This window comes from Megalops cyprinoides, chromosome 4 (genome assembly GCF_013368585.1).
Source record: "Megalops cyprinoides isolate fMegCyp1 chromosome 4, fMegCyp1.pri, whole genome shotgun sequence".
NCBI classification, from domain to species: Eukaryota; Metazoa; Chordata; class Actinopteri; order Elopiformes; family Megalopidae; genus Megalops; species Megalops cyprinoides.
The window spans coordinates 5,582,293-5,592,500 of NC_050586.1; the positions used below are offsets into that span (position 1 = coordinate 5,582,293).

At 44.7% G+C, this 10,208-nt stretch overlaps 1 protein-coding gene across 5 annotated transcripts in view; it reads left to right on the forward strand.

Moving 5' to 3' along the window:
- The first annotated feature begins 796 nt into the window (after positions 1-796).
- LOC118776638 (serine/threonine-protein kinase Nek6-like) overlaps positions 797-10,208 on the forward strand; it is a 61,525-nt gene continuing 52,113 nt past the window's right edge. For 4 of the 5 annotated variants that reach the window (XM_036527107.1, XM_036527112.1, XM_036527108.1 and 1 more), the window contains exon 1: positions 912-1,039. The gene's annotated coding sequence lies outside the window, so the exon portion shown is untranslated. Of the gene's footprint in view, positions 891-911; positions 1,040-10,208 lie in introns of those variants that run through there. The other variant, XM_036527109.1, reaches the window with a different exon arrangement.

A 10,208-nucleotide genomic window follows, 5' to 3' on the forward strand; every position in this document is an offset into this window, starting at 1 on the left:
AAGCAAGCTGAGAAGCAAGCTAAGAAGTATTATAAGCCGTACAAGCTTATATACAATATAAACTGTGAATTCTGGATGGTATTGCAACTGTCAGAACTGGATTTTTTGGTTCATTTACAGGTACAGTGGAATGAGCATAAAACCACAGAGATGCAGGTTCAAATCCTGTATGAGGCACTACTGTTGCAGACTTAAGCATAGTTTTGAATCTGAATCGCCTCATTAAACCCCCAGCCGCACAAATGCACACGAAACTGCAAGCTGCCCCGTAAAGCCCGCCAAATAAAAACTAATAACTGCCACTTATATAAAACTTTCTGAAAAAATGCACCAGGCTAAAAAGACAGTTTCCTGTTCGAACTTGGCACCATATCGATTGTCAAAAGGTCAAAATGCAAGTTTGCAGTGATTTCTGGGAAGCTCAACAATTACTGCATTTCTGATAAGCATTTTTGTTATAACACTGCAGAATAAAGGAAAAAAAAAAACTTTGAAAAAGCAATTTTCCAGTGATCGAACGGGAATCATGTCGATATTTTAGACATCTGTTTCTCAACTTACAGAAACATTCAAAATACTGCATTTTTTCATGTAGCATCGTTTGATCGTGCCTGCACGACAGTCCCATACTTCTGCGCAAAACCCCTTTACGCTTCTGAAAACGAAGCCTTTGCAAAACAACGTTAATGCTCTGTACAGTATCGACGATACTGTAGGCCTACGCTGTTATCGCACGTTAAGGAGAATGCGGACGAGAGCGACTTTCCTTGTTTTTCAACCTAATTCCCCTCCTATTGACGGGAGAAAAAGACTAATCTAATTCTCGGGGGGAGACTGCGTGGCACGTAATCTGAAACATGCTCAGTCGGAGAGGGAGAGCGAGAGTACGAGTGAGTAAGTGACTGCGTGTGTGTGGACTTCAGTGCAGTTACACAGAAGTTGCACAACGCGGATTAATGTAACCACCATGCCTAGCCAGTCTAATTTGCTTTCTGTACTCCGCACGGCCGTGTAAGACGCCTTAACTTCCCTAAAACAGGTAGGAGTTTCTTACTGGTTTATATTTTGTAACTGTAATATCGTGTGTGTTTGCAAATCGCCTTTGCTTCTGTACAGTACCCCGTTATAAACTTTGCATTCGAGGACCGCGAAAGAGTAACACTGCCCCGAGAGACTCGACTGTTCATTAGTTTTAGCCTGGCAAAGTTCTGCGCTGCGCACGAAAAGACCTATTCTGTTGACGTGCAGCATTTTCGTTCATTTTCTCAGCGTTTTATTTAATCTTGTGTCGCTTCCTTCTTCCACGAACGACAGCCTGAACGACTTTGGTGTTCAAGTCGTGGGTCCAGGACATGGCTCTCCCTGAGAGAGACATCCTTTACAGGCGCATACACAGTTTCTCCAGACGAAAACAAAACGGCAGCATTGCAACTTTGATGAATAGTCACTTGACGCACCCATGACTCTTATTTTTGTGCCAGTTCACACTCTTAGCATGTGCTCACATACCGACACGGTGGTTTATTTGTTTTTACACTATCGTTTTGAAGAAGTAAACACGATCAAGCGATGTTCAGCTAAAGTAATGCTCGAAAACATATAGACAATAAAGTCTGCCCGAGGAAAGAAAATCGAATCTTCATACTCAGGTCAAACTGTTAATGACAGAATTTACCGCTTAATTTAACGTAAACTAAGCTATAAATATACAATAACCCTACATTTGATATTAACGAATATTGCACCGTTACAGCTCGTCTGGCTCTTGATACGAATTTTGAAGCATGTTTTCAAAATTCCTCCCCGAGGAAGTTTCACCAGATCCAAGTTTCAAATCAACAACAAGTAAAGTGATAATGAAAACGGTATGCTCTGTCGTGACTACATACTTATCCGTCGCAGTTTTCTATTGTGGTATCTGCCCAGAAAATGACTTCGATTGACGTATTGTAGTTTTTGATCCCAAAGCTAATCAGATAACAAGCAACGCCGATAACAAGCTGAGAGGTTTCCCTCCGACTGCACCGAATCAGCGAGACGCACAGCTCTCTGTTATTGTTGGTTAATGAGACTAAGAGATTGTCAATGCACGTCAATTAAGGAAAGACGCGGGGTGTTTAAATGGCCTAGTTGGCTCGATAATTCATTTAATGTTGCATGTTCATTAAGTGTGAAATTGATGTTGATTATCAATTAAGTTCAGAGAGCAGCAATTAACTTGAAAGTGCCATCTGAATTAGGATGGATGGCGTTAGGAAGTATTTCGTAAGAGCTGTTTTATTTGATGTGGGGTTTTTTTTCTCCTTTTTGGTCGAAGGTGCAATAATTTTCCTCAAGCAGAGGAGGAAACTGATTAATGGTGTGACTGGCTTTGTACTCCTGGGAAACCTGTTTTGCGCTACAGTTTACTCGAGCACAACGTTAAAGGTTTTGTCTGGGGAGCTGGATGCTTCTCTGGGGGGAAAGTGGAACGCAGAAAAAGGCCCTTTGAAAGAAAAGCCGGCTTCCTGTGTGATATAATAGGTTCTATCATGATCAAAGCCTCGGTCCAGTCCCCTGGCCTTGGCTCTTTAGGGACACATGAGAGGTGTGGGGTTGTGTATGGCCAAAGGCGCTAGATATAAAAAGGATAAGGAAGTAGCAGGAAATCACAGGCTTATTAAATGTTCTCCGAGATACCTGCCGCAGACGGTTTTTTTTTTTTCTTTTTAAAAAAGAGAGAACAGCAGAGCACTACATCGATCTATCAGGTGTGTCACGCTATTCCGTGAGAACCCAGGGGTGTCTTTATTCCATTCATTAATTCATTTTTACGTAGTGCTAGCTGTGTTTTGTTCCACAATTTTGCATATAATGAGGGGAAACTGATAATGACTTGTCAAGCAACGCTTGAAATGTATGTCCGAAGGAAAAGTAATGACATATAAGTAATGTATTCTGCATGGCTAGCTTTCACCATAAGGGAAACTAATGGCGGCGTGGTCTGGAAAGAAGGTGTAAAATCCTCATATTATGCAAACAATGATAATTACCATGTTGCTTTTTATGGTTTTGTTATTAAGAACAATATATCACCATCCTTCTAATGGAGGGCAGGGGACGGGGCCCTGTGCTGTGAATGTCAGCGCAATTAATTTATCCTCTCCTCTCCCTGAAACACTGAGCTGATCCTCTTCTCTCAGTCAGCGGCAGTGTGGAGTTATGGTCCTTCATGCCCCGGGTCCTTGTTTTTCGCTTTTAGGCGTCTCCGTCACGCGCCCGTCCGGTTTTCCTGAGCCACACAGAAAGTTTTCAATCACTCACCACTTACACTGCAGATATTGTGTGCTGCCCTGAGTTTGGACTTGTGTACAGCCACTATGAAATAAAAGAAAAAAAGAAGAACCTGGCCTAACTCCAGACTTTCCCATTTTAATCATCCATTTAACAAAAGTTTTGTGTCAGTCATGCAGGTGATAAGCTTTGAATTGTCATCTGGCATTTATGGTCACTTTTTGCCTGTGGTAGTCTGCTGATCTGTATCTGAATATGAGTGCAAATCAACTGTTATTTCTTTTCATTTCCTTCTTGGGATCTAACATTCTGCGAGGTAAAAATATCTTTAGAATTTCCTATGAACCAGCTGCAAGAAAAGAGGAAGTGATGTGAAGTGATGTGACCAATGAGGTCAAAGGTGGGTTGGGCAGGGGGTGATAACTGGAGGAGATAAGTCTGTTGGGTCCATTAGAAATGCTTCCCCTGTTTCAGCAATGTGATGGCTGAATGTGCAGGGAGCAGACATCCACACAGCCCTGTGTAGTTTGAGCTCTTAATTATAATGGAGACCTATTTTTGTCCAGCCATCCACTGTGCCCAGTGTAGTTTTCCTTCAGTTCCACAAGGCTCGCAAGCAAGAGAGGGTGTTTGTCCTCTCTGACTCCAGTTTTTATAACACTTTGTTGTCTAACAGCCCTCTCTGTGCTGCCTCAGAGCACACTGAAACACGTCGAGCATATTGAGAAAATGATTGTACTCTCCAACAGCAAGTCAAAGCTTAACATGTTTAAAAATGCAGTGGGAATGCACAGAAAAATCTGCATTTTTCAAATGTACGTTAAACTTTAAACTCTGTTTTTGTGGGAGAGTGCAAGCCCTGTTTTGCACAGTGGAATATTTTTTTTACTACTTTGCCAACCCCCCCCCAATAAGAGTTTTTGGAGTTTGAATTGGGACTCAACGTCTCGAGGCCTTTGAGCTGTATTTGAATATGCCCACGTCTCTGGAAAGCATGGTGCTGGCCTGCATAGTGCGGGGAAGCTGTGGACTGCGAGTTAGGCGGTGGGGCGGCCAAGCCTTTGAGTTCCTGCCCTCACAGTTGCTGTAAGGAAACAAACATGGCGTTCGGCCTGGTAGGGTCAAACGGGAGCAGGGCCGAGGGGGTGTCGGTGGGCATGAAATGTTTGCACACACCAGGCTGAAATGTCTTCCAAATTTAGTCACGTGTCAGTTAGTTAACGCACAAGGGCTAGCAGTGTGCGGTTCAGCGCCGAAGGCATTCTCTCTCCCTGGGATGTAGCTCCAGTGTTGCTTCCTGTCTTCTTTGTGCTTTGCTGTGTGGGTGAGTTGCATTGATTAACATGAAACAGGGAGCTGGCAAGCATGCCAAGCAGCGATAAGGTGCTCTGAGGTAAAAATTGTCAATTTTTGCTAAATTGTTTTCAACAGTCTTGATAACACAGCAGAAGGCAAGGAGTAAAAAATGCATGTGGCATTAATGTGGAAGCAAGAGGCTTTTGTTGCGTCTTCGCTTTGTGTGAATTGGCCTGGTTTTGGTGCCCGTAATCGTTAGGATAACAGAGAGTGGTTTCAGTGCATTTAGAGGTGTGGTCGTGAATCGTCGGGTTACTTCCTGGTATTGTTATTAACACCAGCATATCCACTTCTTGCTTTTCGATTTTGGATGCATCACTAAGACTATCATTCTGAATCTATGCCAGAATGAAGTGACAGAACAATCACTGTTAATTACGCTAATTGTTTTCGGGGGTTTTTTGTCCGTTGTTTTTAATAGTCACAGTTTTGCTGACTCCAGAGCCGCGAACGCATGAAACGCACAGATCTGAAATGACAACCTGAAGCTCTCTTTAAGTCGAGACCGTATTTTTATCTCGTCACGCTCCACAGTTTAGCTTGGGTCTGTCTGACACCTTTGCAGAAACTGAATCCTCTCATCTGCCCGTTTCAGCTCAGGCGAGACCTCCGTTTCGGGCAGGCTCGGTTCCAACGCTACTCCTTAAACGGAACAGGCCGTCTCTGTTCTCTCCTGTCACTCAGAGCCGTTTCGAGATGCCGTCTGTGGCAAACTCGCGAAACCGAGCCCGAGCTCCAGGTTTTACTGGGCGCGAGGGTACAGACAAACAGGGTGATGAGAAGCGTAGTTAAGCAAAGCCGCCTCTGTCAGGCCAGAAAGCTCTTCATCAGGTGAATTTCAGCAGCGACGGTAGCCATTAACTTGTTTACGCTAACAGGCTTCAGCGGACGGCTGTGTGGGATGGGAGGCAGAACACTAGATGTCACAGAGGAGTGCACAGAAGTCCGGCAGGGCAGCACGAATGTGGCGGTCCATTGACAAACCGGAGTGCCTATCCACTTCCAATGCCCCTGTTTCATTCCCATTCGTTATTCACGAACAGTACCGGTCAAAAGTTTGGACACACCTACTCATAGAAGGGGTTTTGTTTATTTTTACTATTTTCCACATTTTAGAATAAGAGTAAAGACATCAAAACTATGAAATAACACAAATGGTATTATGCAGTGACCAAAAAAACAAACAAATCAAAACTATCTTATATTTTACGTTCTTAGAAGTCGCCAAAAAATATTTTTTAAAATGAAAATATTTTTGGAAAGAAATTCATACAGAGGCATCAACTTCACTATTTATATTTGTCTAAGAAACAAAACTTCAAGCATGTAAGCATAAGTCTTTAGATCAAAATGTCTTTGAAAGCATGTCTGCCATTATCTTCATCAGGTGTGTCCAAATTTTGACTGGTATTGGTTGTGGCAGGAGCTCCTTATTCAGGGGGGCTGGCATTGTGCACATGTCACACATCACCTGTTCATGCAGGTAGATGCAGGATGAAACAGTTCAGGTGAAGCTCAGGGGCTGAGTAACAGGGTCTCGCCTGGGAATCATACCTGCGGCATGATCAGAAGCCTGATTCCATTAGTGCAGTACTATTCTGTTTCAGCTGCAGCGGTCGCAGTGTGCTTAGCCCTGGATTCAATCAAAACTGGCAAGTTGTTTTGAGGGAAAATGCTATTCAATCAACCTCCACAGATTATTTCCAAAAACAATTAAGTAACCTCTTTCCTTCTTTTCCTTCTTTGGGGGTCTTTATTGAATCCAGGGGTAACTTCACTGCAATATCACTCTCAATTAATCCAACATTATATTTATAATCTTGTAATGTAACTTTCCCAGAAATCATCTTGGAGGTTTTGACTGAATCTAGTGGTTTAGGATGGGTGTTGCAGATTAATAAAGGTATGTGTCAGAACAGAACAGTCTGAACCGTGCAAGTTATTTCTAGCTGCAGACAAATGGAGTGGATCAAAGCTGGGGTCTGTTTGATCCCTGACTCTTCATATAGCTTCAGTCCAGTCATACATTTGACTGTTTGTTTGTGTTTATGTGAAGGCAGGAGATGAAGCGGTTGTAAGAAATTCAACCCAGTCTTCTTTGTCGACAAATTAGCCTTTTTTTTTTGGTTACAGATGAACAAACAATGAGAGGGCTAACACAGGAAAATCAAAACAGGAGAGATGGAGGGATGGGAAGGAGAGGTACTCTGAAAAGAGAGGCTTGCAAAATAAAAAGTAAAAGTTTACCGATATAACGAATCTTTGTGTGCTGGACCCCATCTTCTGAAGTATAAAGTTCACATACCATGAGCAATGCTGATTTCCATTTTTTTATTTGAGTGTGTGTGTGTGTGTGGTTGTGCATGTATGGGGGGTTTGTGTGTGTGTGGTTTTGTGGTTGTGTGTGTGAGAGTGAGAGTGCGTGTGTGTGTGTGGTTTTGTGGTTGTGTGTGTGTGTGTGCGTGTGGATATGCGTGTGTGAGTGTGTGTGTACGCGTGTGTGTGTGGTTGTGATACAGTGGTGCTGACCTGAGGAGATGTTTATAGGAGAGGTCAGTCAGTGTGGGAGGGCTCCCTTTAAACTCAGCCATAAATTTGCCTTTCAAACGCTGCTGCTGTCTCCTGGAGATGCCGCGCTTGGCGGCCCCTCAACTCCCCCCGGTCTAATGGGAGGAAGACGCTGGTCTGTTTGTTGTTTTTTATTATCGAGAGCTTCGTTTTCTCCTCCTCATCTGCTGTGCTGAAGCTCTATAAATATGGTGTCCTCTGTCGATGATGTCATTTGCCAAGGACAATTTTTTTTAAATAAGTAAAAAAAAAAAAAAAAAAAAAAGGGTGTGCTTTCAGATTTATTATGAAAGGATGGTAGTGTGTTTCACTCTTGTGTGTGGATTTCCCCTGGCCTGCTGGAAATAACTCATACCTAGAAAGATAAAGGGGGAAATCCTGGCTGCCTGTTCTTCGGAACTTCATCATCTGAATTCCGAGGGAGCTTCGGCCCTGAGACAGAGCCCGCCTGTTTCTGTGGGGGGAAAAAGGGATGCTCAGAACGAGAGCCTTGTGATGAAACGATGTCAGGTTTTTAGCCGGAGCGGGTGCCACACGGCGCCACTCTAATTTTAAACATGTTTCCCGAGGAGATAAAAGGATATTAGCATCGAAACACCTCCCAGATTACTCGTCTCTTTTTAAAGCTCTTCTGAGAAGCTGTGTTAAAAAAAAAAGGGAGTTGATTTGAGTGAAAGCGGGATTTATTTATTCTGATCTGCATCTCTCGGCCCGCGCTGAAAGCACATCTGATGGGGATCTGTGGTGTTGCCTTAATGTAAAAATGTGTGAAGAATTTCTCAGGTGGCGTAATGCTTCATCACTGGGCCCCATATCAACACTCTGTTCCTTTTTTCTTTATTATCAGGCCAACCAACACAACATAGCATGGAGCTAAGCATAGTAGTCCTAACAGTAACAGCAGCAGCAGTAATGTTAGTATTGTTAGTGTACATATGCATATATTATTGTATTTAGAGTTTTTAACTGTATGTACTAGTGAGGTATTTTTCCTTTTTCAAGGTTCCCAGTAAAATCTCAAACATGTGTAATGTTTATGGAAATATTAGTTTTTACTGATGTGCACTGTAGTGTGCAAAGGAGGAATGCATGTTCTTACTGTGTACAGATGATGAATTAGAAACCGGAGCGGAATAATAAAACCGCCAAAATGATTGAGTCTTATTAAGAAAAGCTTACATATTCCTGTGTTGAAGCCATCGTTACTGCGGGAGAAAGGTGAGAGGTGTGATGCTAAATGAGGAAAGAAAACTTACCAATTTGACTCAAGTGTCTTCTCCTTAGCCATTTCATTCAACTCATGTGAACCTGACTCTATTTTTGTCTTGCCTAAAAAAAGCCTTAAAAAAAGCTATGCTTTTTTAAGATATTCCGAGGAAATGTTTAATTGTGGACAGTGGGTTTTTTCTACCGTTCGGACAACATTTGCCAATATTTGATTACGGAAACCAAAACAGATAATTGACCTGACAGTATAGGGCCACAGTTAATGAGAGCCTGCTGCAGGGGCCGGCCCGCGTCTGGCCCAGTCCATTTGGCCACCCTGCTCCCCATGCCCTGTCCCTCCCCAGCCTCGGCCGGGCCCTCCCGCCCACGCACACACACACACACACACACACAGGCCTCTTGATCAAATCAGAGGGGATGTCAATCTGGGCGGAAGTCATTAATCTGCTCAGGTAGCGCGGCTTCCCGGGCCGCTCGCAGGCCCTCGGTCGTGCGCAGACGCCGGGATTTAGGTCAGGGCTGCACCCTTGGCAGCCCTTTACTGGGGCAATGCTTTTAATTGTTTTAATCAGGCAGGGGGGACGGCTATTATCCTGATTAATGTTGTACCCCCATCTAACAGATGCGAGAGGCATCAGTCATTTTTCTCTCCCCACTGCCATATTGTGGGGAAAGTGCGGTGGGGATCCCGGGAATTTCTAACCCCCAGATCTTCCCTGGGCTTCCAGGCTGGTGGGCTGATGGTGGGTTGCAGTGCATTCTGGGAAACCAGGAGCAGCACGTTTAAGAGATGCCAACTGGCGGTTGACATTGATAGTTCTCAATGACCACGGGAGAAGATTCTCTCCCCCTTTCATTTAACTGTCACAGCACGATTTCTTTCCTCATGACTTAGCCTATTAAAAAAGGAAAAGTGACTGTACATATTTGCCGGATGTTACAGTATCCAATGCGGTTATTCGTGTTTGTTTTTTAAAGAGTTAAGTGTTTCCCTTGTTTTTAATAAGTGTCCGATATTTTGAAACGATGGACTTCTCTCAATGATGTCACGGCATGCTAGAGCGTCCGTGGAGTTGTGGCATATTTGTGGCCCTGCGTGCTGTCCAAGGAGCGATGTAGGCAGATGAGAACTTCAGCATGCGGGGGGGTGGGGAAAGGGGCGGGGGGGGGTGGGGGGTGGGGGGGCAGGTGATGGGGGGTATGGCCTCCCTCCCATGTGCCTTGGTGGCCTGTGGTCTCGATGGCGTCCTCAGCGGCTGTCACAGCAGAGTCACCCAGGGTGAAACTGGGACAAGTCGCTATTAAAAGAAAGAAGAAAAACCCAGAAAACTAAAGCTAAAAACTAAATCCCGCTGAGCCCTCTCTCCTGAACCAGCTGAAGTGCATTTGGCCTGCGCCGCGGAGCCATAAATAGTTTAGGTGGACTGTAACCGTTCCCTGTCCTGCACGTCGGCTTCTTCAGCGCCCCGTGCTGCACACAGCGGGTCTGTAACGGGCAGAGGGGGGCCGTGACGGTGTTGGTGACGGGGGGGGGGGGGGCCTGGGGTTCGTCAGCTGCAGGAATCCCCCCCCCACCTCCCGCCCCACACCCCACACCCCTTTATTTGTCTGTCTGGTCAGGCTGGCTGCACTCCCACCCCGAGCGCAGAGAGAGATGGTAATATAGTTCAGTGGGACACTTCCAGTAAATAGCAGCTCCACCTGCCCCTCTGTGCCCGCCTCTCCGCCCAGCTTACAGCGCGAGACCTGACCCAGTTCTGTCCGAAGGAAAGGAGCCCGAATCC